Consider the following 21,910-nt stretch of genomic DNA (forward strand, 5'->3'; position numbering starts at 1 on the left):
GGAGTCTATGTTGTCAATCAAGTCATAGCCAATCATGCCTCTGTGTGGGCATTTCCTTCTCCTGAGGTTTCTGGGAGATCCTGTCTTCCTTCCTGGAGGCTGGACACACACTGATGGAAGCCAGAGCCCTGGAGATGCTTCCACTGCCATTGAACCCACATGACTTTCCACCCACTGGCCTGTGATCTTCCTATGTTTGGCATAATTGCATGTGTTGTGTGAGTCTGAAGAGGAATTTATAGACTGATATCAGACCAACCTGAACTAACACACTTTGGAACTTCCTTCTTTTGCTTTCCTTGCTGCTCAGTTGCTCTCTTTTTGTTTCACCCTGCTGTGGGGGAGGGGGGAGTCTCAGACTGGGCACACTTTCTGCACTGTCTCTCTAATGCTGTCCCTTATAGTGCTGTGCGTCAGTGAGGCAGTATGGTCCTTTCTGTGCATTGGCTGCTCTGAGCAGGGATGTCATCCTCAGGACTTGGTGGGCCATGATGAAGTTCTCTCTCTCTCTCTGTCGCTCTCTCTCCCTCTTAGCTTGTTCTTGTGTGCTGTGGACAGACCCGCCACTCTCCTCAGATTATATCTTCAGTGCTTCCTCTGTAGTACATTCTTCTGGGAAGGAGGTATAATAAATTCTTTTTTTCTACTTTATGCCTTATAATTTTAATATGGTGGTAATATAACAATAACAATAAAATCTTTATCCACAGATACTTCTTAAGACTTACATAAGGATTCCTATTTGGGGGTTTATGGTTGTACATAATTTTTTAGCATTATCATCTACACCTTATTTATTTTTCAACCATGGCAGATTTCGTGTTATTGGCCTTATTTTGGACTAAAATACAGAGCAACAAAATATTCTGAAGTGCTCCCATATTCTCACATGGTTACTCCACTTGTTTGTGTTCACTTGTATTCCCACTCTCCCCCACAAAGAGAATTCAGCTATTCTGGAAGTGTAACGACAATGAATGATTTTCTGCACACCATCCAGAACTGTCTCAATCAACTCATTATTCTTCAGTGCCAAGACTATTTTCCTGACCATGTCAAAAGGTATCACATTTGGGCATGGAAATCAGAATTATAAAAACAGTAACAGGGATTTCTTGTGTGTCCTTAACTTGTGTTGTTGGTGCCTCCATTAGGTGCCTTTGAGTTGGTTCTGACTCATAGCAACCCTATGTACAACTAAACAAAACCCTGCCTGTCCTGTGCCATCTTCACAACTGATTTTATGATTGAGCCAATTGTAGCAGCCCCTCTGTCAATTCATCTTGTCGAGGGTCTTTTCATTTCTGATGACCCCTCAAACATGATGTCCTTCTCCAGGGACTTCTCTCTCCTGATAACATGTCTGAAGTATGTGAGATGGCAGTCTATGATACTATCAGTATTCTTTGCCAATGCCGTAGTTCAAATGCATCATATTTTCTTTTTGGTCTTTCTTATTCAACTTCCAACTTTCACATGCATGTGAAGAAATTGATAATACCATGGCTTGGATCAGGCACAACTTAATCCTCAAAGTAACATTCTTGCCTTTCAATATTTTTAAAAAGGTCTTGTGTGGCAGATTTAGCTAATGCAATGTATCATTTGAACTCTTGACTGCTGCTTCCATGATCATTGATTGTGGATCAAAGTAAGATGAAATCCTTGACAACTTCAAATTTTTTCTCCTCAGTTTCTCATGTTGCTACTTATTGGTCCAATTGTCAAGATTTTGGTTTTCTTTATGTTGAGTTTTAATCCATACTGAAGGCTGTGATCCTTGATCTCTCAGTCATGACTTCAGGAGCAAGGTCCGAGCAGAGAGAGAGAGCATATAAATTTTTAATTTAATTTTAGCTAATGTATCTTTTGTATCTCTTTGGGTTAGTGTATTTTTGTTATTTCTTTTTCTTTTCTTTTCCTTTTAGTAACTTGGAGATTGGAGAAAGACGATGTTTTCAGCTCATGCAAAGATTTACAACTTCAAAATTCCTAAGTAGGGTTTTTGGTTGGTTTATTGCTAAAATGGCTACCCTTAAATCTTTAATATACATATTTAAATTTTAACTTTTCTCTTGAAGTATAGGATTAACTTTTATTCTGTATGCTCCTAACAAAATAATTGTTTCAAGCTTTTCCACCTTTCTTCCTATTTCTAATCTTGAATTCATCTGATTCTTTGATGATAATTAAAGACAACTGAAGATGTAATTAATCTGATTGTAATTAAAAATTAACAATAAAAATCAGTGACTTGATTTTTAATACTTTATAAATATTTTGAAAATTGTATATACATGTCTATTGTTTTAATTTTTTTTTGCTTTTTTCTCCCTCCCCCATATTGTTCTCATTTTTAAGGAATAAATCTCTTAGTGATTTTCCAGTATAATCTGGTGCTCATTAACTTTCTAAGTTTTCTGATATACAAAAATAATTGTTTCCTCCTTATGTTGAATGTAATTTTATTGGTTATATAATTTCACATTTAGATTTTCCCCCAATTCTATATTTAGATTTATTTCTTGGAAATTTAATCATTGCTTTGTATCCATATTGAAGAAGGCTTAGGTGACATAGTGGGTTATGTGTTGGGCTGCAGTTTGAAACCACTAGCTGCTCTGGAGGAGAAAGATGGTGCTCTCTACTCTTGTAAACATTTAATGCCACAGAAACACACAGAGACAGGTCCACCCTGCTTGATAGGGTATCGATGGATCAATTCCTACTCATAGCGATCCTATAGGACAGAATCAAACTACTCTGGTGGGTTTTTAAGACTGTAAATCTTTATGAGTGTACAAAGTCTCATTCTCCCATCCCACAGCTGGTGGTTTGGAATTGCTGACCTTGAGGTTAGCAGCTCAAAGAGTAAGCCAGTAGGGAGCCTGTGTCCGGGTGAGGACATCTTAGAAATCAGTCTGGCTGTCACTTTCCACTTGAAGATGTCCATGAGGGGTGTCAAAAGTTCATAAAAATAATATTTTTCCATGTAAAATTCGAATAATTCTCATACCTTTGTGTAATATAAGATACTATGAACTTTCTAATATTAGAATATCATGTCTCCTAATTAATTTCTCCCATAACTTTATATCATATTCAAATTCATTTTCCAAAATAGATTTATTTGTTCTTCAGATAGTCCATGGTACTTTCAATATTCTTTGCCAATGCCTTAATTGAAATGTACCAATTCTTCTGTGGTCTTCCGTTTTCATTGTCCAACTTTCACAGGCATATGAGACAATTGAAAATACCATGACTTCAACACTGGAGACACAGTGCAGGAATTGTGCCCCATCTGACCCCACCACATGGAGGCAAAACACTAAAGGCATGCATTAGAATAGCAAGGGGAGCAGAGTAAGGAAGTCACGAGGGAATCCCCAAAATAGACTTTGGGGCCAGGGCATGGCACCCCATCAGATTCTACTGGAAAACACTCATAAAAGGTCAACAAACAGGCCTTGAACTATTTACAGGCTTTTCGTCATTGGTTTTTTATTGTAGTTGTTTTGTTTTCTTTTGTTACTTTGTTTTGCTCTGTCTTGTTTTTTGTGCATATTATTATCTCTGCAGGTCTATGTAGATTAGATAAACAAGCTGGAGGAAAAAACAACAGAACTGACTGTTCTGGGGGCACACTGGAGAGTGGGAGGAAGGGGAAAGGAAGTGGGTGGTAACAAATCCAGGAACAATGGAACAAGTGATCCAAAATCAATGGTGAGGAGGGTTAAGAAAGCTTGATCAAGGGCCATGTAACCGGGAGGAATTACTGAAACCCAAATGAAGGCTGAGCATGATAGGAAAGTAAAAGGAAATAGAGGAAAGAACTAGGAGGCAAAGGGCATTTATAGAGGTCTAAATACAGGCACGTACATATGTAAATATATTTATGTATGACGAGGGGGAAATATAGCTATGTATATATATTTATAGGTTTAATATTAAGGTAGCAGGTGGACATTGGGCCTCTTCTCAAGTTCTCCCTTAATGCAAGAACACTTTGTTCTATTCACCTGGCATTCCATAATGCTCACCTTCCCGACATGCTCTCTGAAGACAAAGCGGATGCACAAGCAAATGTGGTGAAGAAAGCTGATGGTGCCTGGCTATTAAAAGATATAGCATCTGGGGTCTTAAAGGCTTGACAATAAACAAGTGGCCATCTAGCTGAGAATCAACAAAACCCACATGGAAGAAGCACACCAGCCTGTATAATCATGAGGTGTCGCTGGGATCAGTTATCAGGCATCAAAAGAACAAAAAAGCATATCATTGTGAATGAGGGGGAATACAGAGTGGAGACCCAAAACCCATCTGTAGGCAACTGGACATCCCCTTCCAGAAGGGTGGCGGGGATGAGTTGAACCAGTCAGGGTGCAGTGTAGCAATGATGAAACATACAACTTTCCTCTAGTTCTTTAATGCTTCCTCCCCCCCACTATCATGATCCCAATTCTACCTTACAAATCTGGCTGGACCAGAGGATGTATACTGGTATAGATAGAACTCGAAACACAGGGAATCCAGGACAGATAACCCCCTTAGGACCAATAATGAGAATAGCAACACCAGGAAGGGGAAGGTGGGGTAGAAATGGGGAACTGATCACAATGATCTACTTATAACTCACTCCCTGGGGGACGTACAACAGAAAAGTCGATGAAGGGAGACATCGGATAGTATAAGACATGACGAAGTAATAATAATTTATAAATTATCAAGGGTTCGTGAGGGAGGGGGGAGGGGAGGCAGGGGAAAACATGAGCTGATACCAAGGGCTCCAGAAGAAAGAAAATGTTTTTAGAATGATGAGGGCAACAAATGTACAAATGTGCTTGACACAATGGATGTATGTGTGGATTGTGATAAGAGTTGTACGAGCCCCCCAATAAAATGATCTAAAATATTTTTTTAAAAGATACCATGGCTTAGTTCTTAAAGTGACATCTTTACTCTTTAACACTTTAAAGCGGTCTAGTGCAGCAGGTTTACCCAATGTAATGTGCTGTTTGTTTTCTTGGCTGTTGCCTCCATGAGCACACATTGGGGATGCAAATGAAATGAAACCCTTGACAATTTCAAACTTTCATCTGTCTTTCATGATGTTGTCTATTGCTTCAGTTGTGAGGATTTTTGTTTTCTTTATGTTGAATTGTATGTTTACTAAATATATAGTTAATATGTGCTTAATGCAGATTATAACAATAGATATTATACATATTACAACATTAAAACATGTATACTATAATAATAAAAAAGGTATTCCCATTTAAACAAAACAAACAAAAAAATTCCAGGAGAAATTGATCCCAGATTAAGGATCTAAGAAAAGCTCATCAAAGTATGAATAGTATTTAAATTCATAATTTTGTATTAACATTGATTTGGGACACTCATTTATAATTCCTCTTACTTGCAGAGAGAATAAATGAAAACCTGTACCCTTTAGTGGAAAAACTGGAAGTAATTGTAATGATTGGTCCTGGAGTTTGAGTCTAGAGAAATATTACATTCTAACAGAAATGCTTTGTCAAAAGGATGATAAATTAAGGCTTTAATATGTGTACTCTAGTTACTTAAGTGATTGTAGCATCATTTAAGCATTTATTGGCAGGAAAATTGTTCTAGTCTCATCTGTGATTTATCATGAAGATCAGCATGTCCAGACTAGAACTGGGTTAATGTTCTTCCCATAGGAAAGGACAAAACATTGCAACCAATACCTGGATTGTATAATAGACTTCTTTCCCTTCCCTGGTCCTTTTATAGCCTTGTATTGGATCAGCAGCAATTAGGTCAGCTCCATTCCTAGGGCCATGTAACTACTAACCTTTCAAAGTTGGTGATAGGGAGTTTCTAGATGAATCTTACTTGTTTATATGAATTCACAGTTCTCCTAGTGAGGCTAATAATCTATTTTCCATAGAACTGCTCTGTTGTCCTGATGTCAGTTTTACCCGAGAATTATCATAGTGTTTCACGCAGGGCATCAACAGAATATTTCAGTTGATCATTTTTTTTTAGGTCTTTTTGGAGCAAGATGGCTAAACTCCACAACTAATTAAACAACCAACCAACCAACAAATAAATACAAAAGCAAATAAAAGCCAAACAAGCAATTGGCACATGACAAGTTATCTAGTAATTTAGAATAATAGTGCTTTTCTCCAGAAACTGTGATTCTGTTGAAATAGAATCAGACCAGAGATTATTAGCATAAGATAATGCATGGAAGGCACTTACCTAACACAGGGCGTGGAACAGAGCCAGTGCTCAAGAAATACAAGTTTCTATTGCCATCATCATTCATTATTGGAATGTCACCCGTTATCGTCACCTTCTCATTTAGGCCTCCTCATAGACATCTGTCCTTTCACTCTGAACCCCGTGGACTAAAAGTAAACAATATCCATTTTATTTTCTTTGGACAGTCTGTCCTGATGTTGAACATGATTGGATACTGTCAGTAGCCAAGGAAGCCCTATTCCAGGTTCTGGATAATTTGCTGGGTCAGCACAGCCTTGCAATTTTGTAGCTAGCTGAAAGATTGAGGTCATGTTCTACATTGGCCTACACTGGGGAATTGCTATGTACAACCAAAAATCATCCCTGGCAGTAAGGAGTGTGGTGCTTCACAATATTCCTTTAAATTATGCATCTATAAGTCAGAATTTAAATGCTGCACTAATGAGGGAGCAAGCATTTGTCCAGTTAAAGACATTCTGTCAACAAAGCTTCATTATTTAGGTAAAGTTAGAATGCTTTATTTATAGCTCTTTTCAACTCACTTTGTAGGTGGAACTTCTGTAGGTCCTCAATCAATGCTTATTTCTATGCAAATGAGAGTTTTAAACAGTAGAATTGTTATTTTATTTCTTTGTGTTTCAGATTTGGCATTTCTAACTGCCTGATGGATATTTACACTTGGATTCCCAATTGTTAACATCTGTTTCCAACCTTTCTTTCTTTCTTCTTTTTTTCCTTGATGTCTGTGTTAGGGTTCTCTAGAGAGACAAATCAGATTGCTAGTAATTATATATAAATATATTTATAAAGATATATATATAATACAAGAAATGGACCATTAAATTATATACAGATAGATAATACAAGAAATTAACAGTTAAATTATAAAGCAGTGAGACACTAGCAGTCCTTTAAGGCTTGAGAGCCGCCAGTTGCCAGTTCCCTACTGTAGAGAGAGCTGGGCTATATATCTCCAGGCAGCAAACAGCAAGGCAAGTCCCCAACTGTCATCAACTGTCGGTCCCCAGCTCCAGAGATGAACATTCCAATCTGGTGGGCTTAAAGGGACCTCAACTTACAGAGACACAGTCCACAGGCTAGGCATCCCACAGGTAGTGTACCCCTTTAATCTGAGGCACAGAATAAGCAAGGTGAGGCTCACCGAGCCATTTATCCCTCTGCCCTTCAGTTAATCCTACTTGTGTTTATCTGCCAGGCTGGCACAATAAACTATCGCAATGTCCTTGTACTTTTCTTTCTTCTTCTTCTTTTTAATCATTTTATTGGGGGTTCATATAACTCTTATCACAAACTATACCTACATCAATTGTATAAAGCATATTTGTACATTTGTTACCCTCATCATTCTCAAAATATTTGCTCTCCATGTTAGCCCCTGGCATCTGCTCCTCATTCCCCCCTCCCTGCACTCCCCTCCCTCATGAACCCTTGATAATTTATAAATTATTATTTTGTCATATCTTACACTGTCCGATGTCACCCTTCACCAACTTTTCTGTTGTCTATCCCCCAGGGAGGAAGTTATATGTAGTTACTTGTAATTGGTTCCCTCTTTCCACCCTGTCCTCCCTCCACCGTCCCAGTATCACCACTTTCACCACTGGTCCTGAAGGAATCATCCATCCTGGATTCCCTGTGTTTCCAGTTCCTTTATGTACCAGTGTACATCCTCTGGTCTAGCTGGATTTGTAAGATAGAATTGTGATCATGATCGTAGTGGGGGGTGGGGGTGGGTGGGAGTGGAAGCATTTAGGAAATGTTGGATGTTTCATTGTTGCTACACTGCACCCTGACTGGCTCCTCTCCTCCCCACCACCCTTCTGTAAGGGGATGTTCAGTTGCCTACAGATGGGCTTTGGGTCCTCACTCCCCACACCCCTCTCTCACAATACGATTTTTTGTTCTTTGATGCCTGATACCTGATCCCTTCGACATCTTGTGATCACATAGGCTGGTGTGCTTCTTCCATGTGGGCTTTGTTGCTTCCAAGCTAGATGGTCGCTTATTTACCCTTAAGCCTTTAAGACCCCAGATGCTATAGCTTTCTTCACCACATTTGCTTATGCACCTGCTTTGTTTTCAGTGAGCATGTGGGGAAGGTGAGCATCATGGAATGCCTGTTTAATAGAAAAAAATTCTTGCATTGCGGGAGTACTTGAGTGGAGGCCTAATGTCCATCTGCTACCTTATTACTAAACCTATAAATATATGCACATAGCTTGATTTTCCCATCCTCATATATAAATATATTTACATATGTACATACCTTTATTTAGACCTTTATAAATGCCCTTTGCCTCCTAACTCTTTCCTCTATTTCCTTTTACTTTCCTCTTGTCCCACTGTCATGCTCAGCCTTCATTTGGGTTTCAGTAATTCCTCTCGGGTACATTGCCCTTGATCAAGCCCTACCAGGCCTCCTACACCCTCCTCACCACCTATTTGGATCACTTGTTGTTCCCTTGTCACTGGGTTTGTTAACACCACTTCCTTTCCCCGACCTCCCTCTCTCCCATGTGCCCCCAGAACTGTTGGTCCTGTTGTTTTCTCCTCCAGTTTGTTCATCCAGCTTATTTTATTTAGACAGACCTGTGGAGATAATAACATGCACAGAAACCAGACAGAGCAAAACAAAGCAATGAAAGAAAAGAAAGGAAAACAACTACAACAACAACAAAAAGCCAACGACAAAAAAACAAAACCAAAAAACTCACAACACAACAACAACAAAAACGAAAAGCTTGTAGTTAGTTCAAGGACTGTTTGTTGGCCTTTAGGAGTGTTTTCTGGTCGAGTCTGATGGGGTGCCAAGCCCTGGCCCCAAAGTCTATTTTTTGGTGGTCCCTGGGTACGTCATAGCTCAGTTCCCCTTGCTGTTCTGTTGCATGACCTTAGTGTTTTGCCTTGGTGCAGTGGGATCAGATGGGGCACAATTCCCACACTGTGTCTCCAGTGTTGTCCCCTGTAGGGCTATAGGTCAGTGAGGGATGTTGTGTCTCATAGTGGGGCCAGCCATGTGGTTTTCTCTGTGGATTGGATGCTCTCAATGGGAATATTGTCTTCAAGGCTTGGTGGGCCAGTATGTGCTCCACTCTCTCTTCCTCCCCCTTCATTTGCTCCTGTGTGCTCTGATCAGACATGTCCCTCTCCTGTAGCTGCAGCTTCAGTGCTGTCCTCTGAAATAAATTCTTCCAGGGGGAGAGGCAGGTGTCCATGGACTTGGGATTTGGGCCGGCCCCTCCAACCTTTATTTCTGTCTGTGATATCACTCCTAGTGAGAGGCCGTAGTTAGTGGTTAATGGTTAGCGCTCTTGAGGCTGAATGCTTGGTTCAAATCCATGCTATGCGACTTTTTAGGTGTGTGAATTTTTGAAAGTTATTTGACTTTAGGTGTTTTGATTTCCTCCCCTGTAAAATGGGAATAATTGCACATTCTTTATCAAATGCTTAGACTTGCATTAGACTGAAATTAAATTGCTTAGAGTAGGGCATGACACGTACACAGTGCTTGTATCACTGGACAGACTACTAGATGCTAGTGGTTAAGACAATAAACATTAAATTTTCATAAATAAATATTTTTGAGGCAGGCAGTTCTAGATTTTGGGGAGCCACTGAAAGTACTACCAAGAACGCAATTTCTGTTTTTCCTCTCTGCTTGTTTTTGTTAGGTGCTGTGAGTGGGTTCTGACTCCTAGTGACTCTAGGCACAACAGAATGAAACATTGCAAGGTCCTGCACCATCCTCACAATTATTCCTATACCTGAGCCAATTGTTGCAGCTGCTCTGTCAATCCATCTCCCTGAGGGACTCCTCTTTATCACCGACCCTTCACTTTACCAAGCATGATGTCCTTCTCCAGGGAATGGTCTCTCCTGACAATATGAGCAAAGTATGTAAGACAAAGTGCTGCCATCCTTGCCTCTGAGGATTGCTCTGGCAATACTTCTTCCAAGACAGATTGGTTTATCCCAGCTGTTCTCAACCTGTGGGTCGGGACCCCTTTAGGGGGGTGTCAAATAACCCTTTCACAGGGGTCGCCTGATTCATAACAGTAGCAAACTTACAGTTATGAAGTAGCAACGAAAATAATTTTATGGTTGGGTTGGTCACCACAACATATGGAACTCTATTAAAGGACTGCAGCATTAGGAAGGTTGAGAACCACTGGTATATCCTTTCAGCAGTACATGGTGCTTTCAATATCCTTTGTGAGCATCACAATGAAATTTTATCAAAATTCTTCCTCAGTTTTATTCAATGTCTCACTTTCACGTGCATATGAGGTGATGGGAAATACCATGGCTTGGGTCAGTCACACCTTAATCCTTAAAGTAACATCTTGTTTTTAAATGCTCTAAAGAGGTCTTATGCAGCAGATTTACCTAATACAACACCTATTTTTATCTCTTGACTGCTGCTTTCTATGAGCATTGATTGTGGATCCACGCAAGACCAAAATCTTCGACAACTTCAACATTTTCTTCATATATCGTGATGTTACTTATTGGTCTAGTTGTGAGGATTTTAGTATTCTTTACATTGAGTTATAATCCATATGGAAGGCTGTAATCCTTGATCTTCACCAGCAAGAGCGTCAAGTCCTCATTTTCACCAATCAAGCTTGTGTCATCTCCATTATCTCAGGTTGTTAATAAGCCTTCTGCCAAACCTGCAGTCTTTAGCCTATGGCTCTATTTATTTATTTATTAAATTAAAATTATTAATTTTTCATATGGCTATTTTAAAATCTTCACATTATACTCACCAGGCTGTTGCAGCTCCCTGCATCACATCTGCATTCAAGACAGGAAGAAAGAGAAAGTAAGTGTCAGCATAAATGTCCCTTTTGTCAGAAAAGTAAAAATTTCACAGAAGCTTCTCAAAGAACTCCTCCCTACATCTATTGGCCAGGACTAAGTTGCATGTTCATCTTGGTCTCTGGAAAGGAGGTGGAGGAAGTGACTGTCTAGTTTTCTAGCTTCTCCAATGAAAGATGATCAAGAAAGAAGAATGCTGGGGATGGGGTTGCGGGAGTGCACAGGACACCACAGTGATTAATACACATCAGTTGACTTGTTATTATTCTATCAGCTTTGTATATTAATGATGCTGAGGCTACTTTTTAACTTCCCCTTTCTTAGCAAATATTCATTCATCAAGCTTGACAGGGTTGCTATGTATGAGTCAGAATTGAGCTGATGACAGTGAGTTTTGAGAAGCCTTGATGATTCCTATTTTCAATGTTTTCCATAGTCACTTCCTTCCTGTCGCTCCATACTATTTCTAATGTTTCTGGTCTGAAATGTAGTCAATTGATATAGTACTTCTAGTCATACTACCTTATGTGATGTATTATAATCCTGGATTCTATGTCTGTGGCTATAATCTAATTTTTTTAAGGAAGGAAGAAAAACATATAATCTGAATTTATTAAATTGTCCATCCCCCAGGGAGGAGGTTATATGTAGATCCCTGTAATCCGTTCCCTTTTCCCACCCCACCTGCCTTTCACCCTCCCTGTATCACCACTCTCAGCACTTGTCTCGAAGGGATCATCCATCCTGGATTCCCTGTGTTTCCAGTTCCTGTCTGTACCAGTGTATATCCTCTGGTCTAGCCAGATTTGTAAGGTAGAATTGGGAACATGATAGTGGGGGTGGGTAGGAAGCTTTTAGGAACTAGAGTTAAGTTGTATGTTCCATCGTTGCTATACTACACCCTGACTGGCTCCTCTCCTCCCCACAACCCTTCTGTCAGGGGATGTCCAGTTGCCTACAGATGGGCTTTGGGTCCCTATTCCCCACTCCCCCTCATTCACAATGATTTGATTTTTTGTTCTCTTTAAAAAAATTTAAAAGAAAAAGATGGTGTATTTATTTTCCATAGTGCTTGACAGATGCTCAATAAATTGTAACTGTTCTGAAATACAGTCATTTTTGAAATTAATAACAGTTAATGATGTGTTTTCTGATGGTCTTAGGTCTAGGTCTTGACATTAATAACAATCAATCATTTAATATCAAGCACAGTTGTATATATGTTGCTATCAACAGTTCCAAAACAATTCACTTCTGCTTGAGCCCTTGATATCAGGTCCTCTTTTTTTGGAAATATAGTCATTGTCTTTTTTTTTTCTTACTTAAAAAAATCATTTTATTAGGGGCTCATACAACTCTTATCACAATCCATACATATATCAATTGTGTAAAGCACATCTGTACATTCATTGCCCTCATCATTCTCAAACCATTTGCTCTCCACTTAAGCTCTTGGCATCAGGTCCTCATTTTTTCCCTTCCCTCCCTGCTTCCCCCTCCCTCATGAGCCCTTGATAATTTATAAATTATTATTTTGTCATATCTTGGCTTGTCTGATGTCGCCCTTCACCAATTTTTCTGTTGTCCACCCCCCAGGGAGGAGGTCACATGTAGATCCTTGTAATCGGTTCCCTCTTTCCAACCCACTCTCCTTCTACCCTCCCAGTATCGCCACTCACACCCCTGGTCCTGAAGGTATTATCCACCCTGGATTGCCTGTGTTTCCAGTTCCTATCTGTACCAGTGTACATCCTCTGGTCTAGCCAGATTTGCAAGGTAGAATTCGGATCATGACAGTGGGGGGACGGGGGACGGGGAGGAAGCATTTAGGAAAGTTGTATTTTTCATCCGTGCTACATTGCATCTTCACTGGCTCATCTCCTCTCCTAGACCCTTCTGCAAGGGGATCTCCAGTGGCCGACAAATGGGCTTTGGGTCTCCACTCTGCACTCCCCAGCTCATTCACTATGGTAAGATTTTTTTTTGTTCTGATGATGCCTTATACCTGATCCATTTGACACCTTGTGATCGCAAGGCTGGTGTGCTTCTTCCATGTGGACTTTGTTGCTTCTGTGCTAGATGGCCTTTTGTTTACCATCAAGCTTTTAAGACCCCAGATGCTATACCTTTTGATAGCCGGGCACCAAGCTTTCTTCGCTACATTTGCTTATGCACCTGTTTGTCCTCGGCGAGCATATCATGGAGGTGTGCAGCCAATGATATGATTATTTGTTCTTTGATGCCTGATACCTGATCCCTTTGACACCTCATGATCACAGTCTGGTGTGCTTCACCCATGGCATCACATATATCTTATGAGGGACTTCTCAGAAAAGCAAATAAACCAAAACAGACCACATGTATCACCAGAAAAGTCATATCTGTGGGGGAAGGGGCATGCGATAAGACCTTCAGCCTCATTTTTCATAACAGAATTATGAGTTTTAGCAATAAGATACCATTATAAACTGTTTGAAATGAATGGAAAAAACCCCCAGGAAAATGAGAAGTAAATACAACACAGACAATTCATACCTACCACTACTCACTGCATTTACAGTTGTCCGAGGGTATAGTCCCAGTTTAGAGGGCATTCTCTGTTACAGGATGCAGGTAAGATGTATCTTTAGACTCCACTAGAAAGTGTGACTTAAGTCACCATCCTTTGATTCCCAGGGTGTATGATTTGCTGAAAGACAAAAACCATACTTCCTTCAAACAATTTTATGTGTATAAGAGCCATCTTGGATGGATAGAGAAAGCCCAGGACCACTGGAAAAGCACTTTCCAGATCTCTGTTGGAAGTGACAGATACCAGAGGCACAAGAGACTATAGGACAGAGCAAGAGGAGCAGTGCTGAGACAATGGAACCCTGAAACAGAGTGACAGGTAGGCTTCTTGGTCCATGGAGGCAGAGCAAGGAACCACGTGGTGGGGAGGTTGGTAACAAGGGAGAGACTTAGTTGCTGGCTAAGGAGAGGTGTTCCTGTGGACCACTGACTGTATCTTTATTGTTTAATACTCTAAATTTGTGGCAACCTATTAATTTTCCCAATCAACTTTCATATTTGTGAGCATTGTCTGTGCGTTCTGTGTGACCATTGCAAAAAAATGATCCAGTCCACCATAGAAGTTGAGTGCTATGAAGTAATTGTTGGTGTCAGGATAGGTAAAGAAGGATGGAGTTGGTAAGCATGTTTGGCCCCTGCTTCTTGGCAATGAGGAAGGCCAGAGGAGGTCATAGATGGCCTTCCATGCCACATTATTGTAAGTCATTATATCATGTGTGGGAAAATGTAAGTTTTGCCCTATGCCTTCTATAATTAGTTTCTCTATGTCCATCCATCCAAGCGGGTTTTGGGTCTCTACTATATCCATGCCCCTTCACATTGATTTGGTCACTTGATTTTGAACTTCTGATAACCTTTTCTTGTTGACACCTCATGATCACACCGGATGATGTGCTTCTTCCATATGGGCTTTGTTGCTTTTCTGCTAGATGGGCTGCTTATTTAACTATAAACCTTTAAGACCTCAGACACTATATTTTTTGATAGTCGGGCACCATCAACTTTCTTCACCATATATGTATATTTCTTTCCTCTTTTTTCTTTTCTCCTAGTCTATTATTATGTTTACCTGCCATTTACCTCTCAGTAATTCCTCTCAGATACATTTTGATTGATCAAACATGACCAGAAAAGCTACACCCTCCTCATCATCAATTTTAGAACACTTACTATTCCCCTGTACCCATCATTTCTAAGCCATGGTATTTTCATATTTGACTCATAACCACATGAAAATTGGACACTGAATAAGGATATCTGAAGAAGAATTGATGCATTTGAATGGTGGTGCTGGAGAATAATATTGAAAGTACCATAGACTGCTAAAAGGACAGATCTATCTGTCCTGGAAGGAGTATAACTAGCGTGATCCCTAAAGGCAAGACTGGTAATAATTGGTCTTACATGCTATGGACATATTGTCAGGAGATACCAGTCCCTGGAGAGGAATATCATGCTTGGTAAAGTAGAGGGGCAGTGAAAAAGAAAAGAAGCTCCTGAATGAGATGGATAGATGTAGTGGCTGCAACAATGGGCTCAGGCACTGTAAGGATGCTGCAGGACTAAATCGTGTCCCATTCGGTTTTGCATAGGGTTGCTATGGATCAGAACTCACTTGATGTTTGGCTCTAAGAAAGGGGGTGTTAACAAACCCATGGACAAGGGAATGACAACTGATCTAAAATCAATAACAAGGAGGGTGTAGGATGCCTGGTGGGACTTAATCAAAGGCAATGTTTCTGAGAGGAATTACTGAAATCTGAATGAAGACCGAACATGATAATGGGACAAGAGAAAAGTAAAAAGATATAGAGGAAAGAACTAGGAGTCAAAGGACATTTATAAAGGTCTAAATATAGGCATGCACATATGTAAATATATATATAATGATAGGGAAATAGATCTATGTACATATAATATGTTAAGTATTAAGGTAGCAGACGAACATTGGGCCTCTACTCAAGTCTTTCCTCAACGCAAGAACACTTTGTTCTAATAACCCGGCATTCTGTGATGCTCACTTTCCTGACACTGTCATTGAAGACAAAATGGATGCATAAGCAAATGTGGTGAAGAAAGCCTATGGTGCCTGACTATTGTCTTAAGACTCGAAGGTAAACAAACAGTCATCTAGCTGAGAAGCATCAAAGGCCACATGGTAGAAGCACACAAGCCTATGTGATCATGAGGTGTTGATAGGATCAGGTATCAGGGATCAAAGACCCAGAACAAAAAATTATATCAATGGGAATGATGGGGAGTAAGGAGTGGAGACCCAAAGTTCATCTGTGGACAATTGGACATTCCCTTACAGAAGGGTCACAAGGAAGAGGTAAATCGGTCAGGGTGCAGTATAGCATCGATGAGACATGCAACTTTCCTCTAGTTTTTTAGTGCTTCCTAGTCCCTTCTATCATGATCTCAATTTTCCCTTAAAATTGGGCTAGACCAGAGCATGTACAATGGTACAGATAAGAGATCGACACACAGGGAATCCAGGACAAATAAACCCCTCAGGACCAATATTGAGAGTAATGATACCAGGAGGTAAGGAGAAGATAGGGAGGTGAAAGGAGGAACCAATCACAATGATCTACATATAACCCCTTTCCAGGGGGACAGACAACAGAAAAGTAGGTGAAGGGAGACAGCGGTCAGTGTAAGACATGAAAAAAAATAGATAAATTATCAAGGGTTCATGAGGAGGGAGGGTGGGAGAGATGGAAAATGAGGAGCTGATACCCAGGGATCAAGTAGAAAGAAAATGTTTTGAGAATGATGATGGCAAATGTGCAAATGTGCTTGACACAATGGATGGATATATGGCTTGTGATACGAGTTGTAAGAGCCCCCAATAAAATGATTGTTTAAAAAAATGTTATTTCTACATTTTCTTCTAACAATTTAATGGTTTTAGACCTCACATTTAGGGTTTTAATCCATTTTGAATTTATTTTTGTGTGTGTATCCTGTTGCATTTTGCTGCATGTGGAAACAAATTTTTCTAACACAATTTATTAAAGAAACTCTTCCCTGTTGAATGGAACTGGTACTCATACTAAAAAACAATTGACCGTAGATAGTGGCTATTTTTCTGGACTCTCAATTCGATTGCACTGGTCTCTGTGTCTACTGTTCTAGCAATTCCAGGCTATTTTGATTACTGTGGCTGTTGATTCAATTCCAACTCATAGTGACCCTATAGGACAGATTAGAACTGATTCATAAGTGTGTACAAGACTGTAACTCTTTATAGGAGGAGACAGCCTCACCTTTCTCTTGCACAATGGATATTAGATTTGAATCATTGACCTTTCGGCAAGTATCCCAATGCATAAACCACTGCCAGGAAGTATGAATCCTCCTATTTTTCCTAGTTTTTCAACATTGCTTTCGGTTTTCTGGACTTCCTGCCATTCCAGGTAAAGTTAAGGATTGGTTTTAAATTTTTTATAAAGAAGGCTGTAGAGGGGTGGGGGAGGGTAGGGGGGTAAGGAAGTGGTGTTAACAAACACAGGGACAAGGGAAAAACATGGTACCCAAAATGGTAGAGAGGGGGGAGTGGCAGGCCTGGTGGGGAATGATCAAGGGTAAGGTTGCTTAGAGAAGAGGTATACTCTAGCCCAGGTGGCGACGAAGCATGGTAGTAGGGCAGGAGGAAAGTCAAGGGAGATGGAGGAAAGAGCTAGGAGTCAAAGGGCATTTATGGAGGTCTAGACAAAGACATGTACATGCAAATATATATAGGAGGATGGGGAAATAGATCTATGTGTCTATATTTATGGGTTAAGTATTAAGGTGGCGGAAGGACCTTGGGCCTCTACTCAAACACTCCCTCAATGCATGAATACTTTCTTTTACTAAATTCGAACTCTATGATGCTCACTCTCCCGAAACAACTGCTGGAGCCAAAGGGGGTGAACAAGTAAATGTGGTGAAGAAAGCTGATGGTGCCCGGCTATCAAAAGAGATAGTGACTGGGGTCTTAAAGGCTTGAAGATAAACAAGCAGCCATCTAGCTCAGAAGCAACAAAGTCCACATGGAAGAACACACCAGCCTGTGTGATCGAGTGGTCCCGAAGGGATCAGTTACCAGGCATCAAAGAACAAAAATTCCTATCATTGACTGCACACCTCCATGATAGGATCGCTGAAGACAAATGGGTGCATAAGCAAATGTGGTGAAGAAAGCTGATGGTGCCCGGTTATCAAAAGAGATAGTGTCTGGGGTCTAAAAGACTTGAAGGTGAACAAGCGGCCATCTAGCTCAGAAGCAAAAAAGCCCACATGGAAGAAGCACACCGGCCAGTGCGATCACGAGGTGCCAAGGGACCAGGTATAAGGCATCATGCAAAAAAAAAAAAAGATATATGTGTGTGTGTATGTATGTGTATATGTATATGTATATATATGTATGTATGTATATATATATATATACACCATATTAAATGAAGGGGGAAGTGCAGAGTGGAGACCCAAGGCCCAAGTGTCGGCCAATGGAGATCCCCTTATAGAGGGGTGTAGGAGAGGAGATGGGTTAATTAGGGTGCGAGATAGTACCGATGAAGAACACAGCTTTCCCCCAGATCCTGGATGCTTCCTCCCCCCAACTACCATGATCCGAATTCTACCTTGCAGGACTGGATAGGGCAGAGGCTGTACACTGGTACATATGAGGGCTGGAGGCACAGGGAATCCAGGGTGGATGATACCTTCAGGACCAAGGGTGTGAGGGGTGATGCTGGGAGAGTGGAGGGTGAGTGGGTTGGAAAGGGGGAACTGATTACAAGGATCCACATGTGACTTCTTCCCTGGGAGAGGGACAGCAGAGAAGGGGGGAGGGGAGACTCTGGATAGGGCAATATATGACAAAATAATGATGTATAAATTAACAAGGGCACATGAGGGAGGGGGGAGAGGGGAGGGAGGGGAAAAAAAAGAGGACCTGATGCAAAGGGCTTAAGTGGAGAGCAAATGCTTTGAGAATGATTGGGACAGGGAATGTATCGATGTGCTTTATACAATTGATGTATGTATATGTATGGATTGTGATAAGAGTTGTATGAGTCCCTAATAAAATGTAAAAAAAGAAAAGGGAGAAAAAATATGATTAGGGCAAAGAATGTACAGATGTGCTTTATACAATTGATGTATGTGTATGTATGGACTGTGATAAGAGTTGTATGAGCCCCTAATAAACTGTTAAAAAAAAAAAAAAGAAGGCTGTAGAGCTCTGATGGTGTAATAGTTAAAATACTTGCCTGCTGGTAGAAGAAAGATGCAACACTGCTCCCATAAAAAGGTTTTGCCTTGGAAATCATATGAAACAGGTCTACTATTGAATCATTAAGAATTGGAATAGATTCATTGACAGTGGGCTTTTTTTTTACACAAAGATGTTGGAATTTTGATTGATATTACATTGAATCTACAGATAGCTTTGAGATGTATAGACACCTTAACAATATTAAGTCTTACAGGTGATGCACACAGAACATTTCCCCCTTTACTTAACTTAAGTCTTCTTTCGACTTTCAGCTGTGTTTTATAAACTTATAATTTTTTCACATTAGTGTTAAATTTATGCCATGGTAGTTAAGTCTCTTAGGTACTATTGTAAATGGAATTTCCCCCCCTAATTTTGGTTTTCAGATTTTTCATTAATGGTATATAGAGATCCAAATGATTTTTGTTTATTGACTTTGTAACCTGCAACTTTGCTTATTTCCTCTATTAGTTCTAGATATTTTCTTGTGCATCCTTTGGGATTTTCTATAAGTAGAATCATATCGCCCACAAATAGACATAATTCTACTTCTTTCTCAGTATGAATACCTTATTTTATTTTGTCTTATTTCCAGGACTTCTAATACAAGTTTAAATATAAGTGGGGAAAGTAGGCACCCTTATCTTGTTCCTGATTTCAAGTGGGAAAGTTCTCAATTTTTCTCCATTACATTTAATATTGGCTGTTGTTTTTTCATATAGTTATCATGAATCATATTGAAGGACTTCCTTTCTATTTCAGTCTTTTTGAGGATTTTCATTAGGAAAAGATGCTGGATTTTATCAGATGCTATTTCTGCATCCATAAAATGGATCATATTGATATTGTGTATTACACTGATTGATTTTCTAATGTTGAACTGTCCATGCCTTCCTGGAACAAATCCTACTTTGCATGATGTATAACATTTTTTTTGGGGAACGACTCTTTTAATATGTTGTCGGCTAGTATTTTCTTTAGCATCTTGAATTTCTATACTTATGGGATATTGGCCTGTAGTTTTCATTTCTGTGGTGTCTTTGTCTGGTTTGGGTATCAGAGTTATGTTTGCTTCACAGAATGAATTAGGAAGAATCCTTCCTTTTATATATTTTGGAAGACTTTAAACAGGATTGAAGTTGGTTCAATTCCTCAGTGAAATAATCTGGTACAGGATTTTTATTTCATTTACTTGGTTTTATGCTTTTGATCACTGATTCAATCTCATTTGTTATGAAACCTCTATTTCCACTTGTGTCAGTTTAGGTAGATTTGTGCTCAAAAGAATTTGCTATTTTTATCTTGTTTATCCACCGTGTTTCCATTTAGTTGTTTCCTAATGTTCCACCATAGTTCTCTTTCTTTTTCAAAAATTTTATTATGAATTGGGTGAAGTTTTACAGAGCAGATAATCAGTTTTACATTCAACAATTCATACACATTTTTCATCTCATTTATTAAAGTTCCATCAATGTAATATCACTTATTCTATTTCCTTTGTTTCCTGTTTCCATTCCTTCTTTCCTAATTCTTTTTCCTTTAGTAAATGCTGACTTTTCGATCTTAAGTGATTGATTATTCTAATGTATGAATAACTCACTAGTGCTGTTGTTACCTTATAGACCTATTATTTGGCTGAAAATTGAACCAAACCTGAAAACTGAAGAAGGGTCACAGTTTTAGGGGTTCTGACAGTACTTATCTAAACTTGGTCTCTTAAGATTTTGAGACACCCCCCCCCATTTTCTTCTATATAGGATCTATACAGGATCTTTTAATGTAGTGGTTCTCAACCCTCCTAATGCTGTGACCCTTTCATACAGTCATATAGTCCCTCATGTTGTGGTGATCCCCGACCATAAAATCATTTTTGTTATTACTTCATAACTGTAATTTTGCTACTGTTATGAATCGGGCAACCCCTGTGAAAGGATCATTCGATTCCCAAAAGGGTCGTGACCCACAGGTTGAGAACCCTTGATCTAGTTCTTTAGTGCTTCCTCCCCCATCTAGTTATTCTCGTCTCAGGATCATGGAGATGGATGTTCTAGTGGTCCATTAGTCCACTGGACTAATTGTTTCCATGTCTATTCTGTTTTCATTACTCTTACATCTAGGCCAGGAAAGACCAATAGTTGTACTGACAAGGTTTTAAAAGATATCAGTTGCTATTCACCAAAGTAAGATGGACACCATTGTCTTTGTGGACTATGTTATTGATCTTTTTTTTTTAAACAAAATTCTGCATTTATATAAAACTTGATAAAAAATAGTATTTCAAACTGTACAGTCACCAGAAGTACACAGTTATCAAAAATGCACACACTTCACTTAGCATCTCCAGCACCTTCAGCTCTCTGTGCCTGGTCTGTTTTGGCATCTCCATTTTCTGCAGGATTGTTCCCGTCCTTGCCAGCATCAGCTTTCCCCTTTTTCCCTTTAGGTACCTTCTCTCCTTTCTTCGCAGGGGCCTTTTTCAGCTTAGGCTCTGGTTTTGGAGGAGCGGGTTTAGCAGATAACCTTGCTGATCTCCTCTGAGGTTCATCCTTCACCTTGGCTTTATCTCCCTTAGCATCCCCTTCAGCCTTTCTCTTGGGCATGGTGACGACGGCGGCGGGGCGCAGGCGCTGGATGAGGGGATGCTGGATGAGGGGATGCTGGATGAGGCGCGCAGGCTCTGGGCGATCCGAGGGTCGTTCTCGCCTCTTCACACTGCTCCTATGTTATTGATCTTAATGTCCCTGAGACTGTGGTCCTGATTTCCCCGGGCCAGTGACTTATTCCCTCACGGTGTTTGGTTATGTCTAAGAAGTTTTCATAATTTGTTTTCTTATTTTGTCACTACATTTAAGAATCTATTGCCCTTTCCGCCCGCTCCCCCCACCCGCCGAGCGCAGCTCAGGCCGCACCGCGCTCGCTCAGAGCTCCGGGCTCCTGCTAAGCTAGCGCCACCGCTGTCTCCCTTCAGCCGCCATC

General features: G+C 40.1%; 1 pseudogene; it reads right to left on the reverse strand.

The window, feature by feature from the left end:
- Positions 1-21,179: 21,179 nt before the first annotated feature.
- LOC142448902 (non-histone chromosomal protein HMG-17 pseudogene) lies at positions 21,180-21,571 on the reverse strand (annotated as a pseudogene).
- Positions 21,572-21,910: the final 339 nt, after the last annotated feature.

The sequence above is a fragment of the Tenrec ecaudatus genome, chromosome 5, assembly GCF_050624435.1.
Source record: "Tenrec ecaudatus isolate mTenEca1 chromosome 5, mTenEca1.hap1, whole genome shotgun sequence".
NCBI lineage: Eukaryota > Metazoa > Chordata > Mammalia > Afrosoricida > Tenrecidae > Tenrec > Tenrec ecaudatus.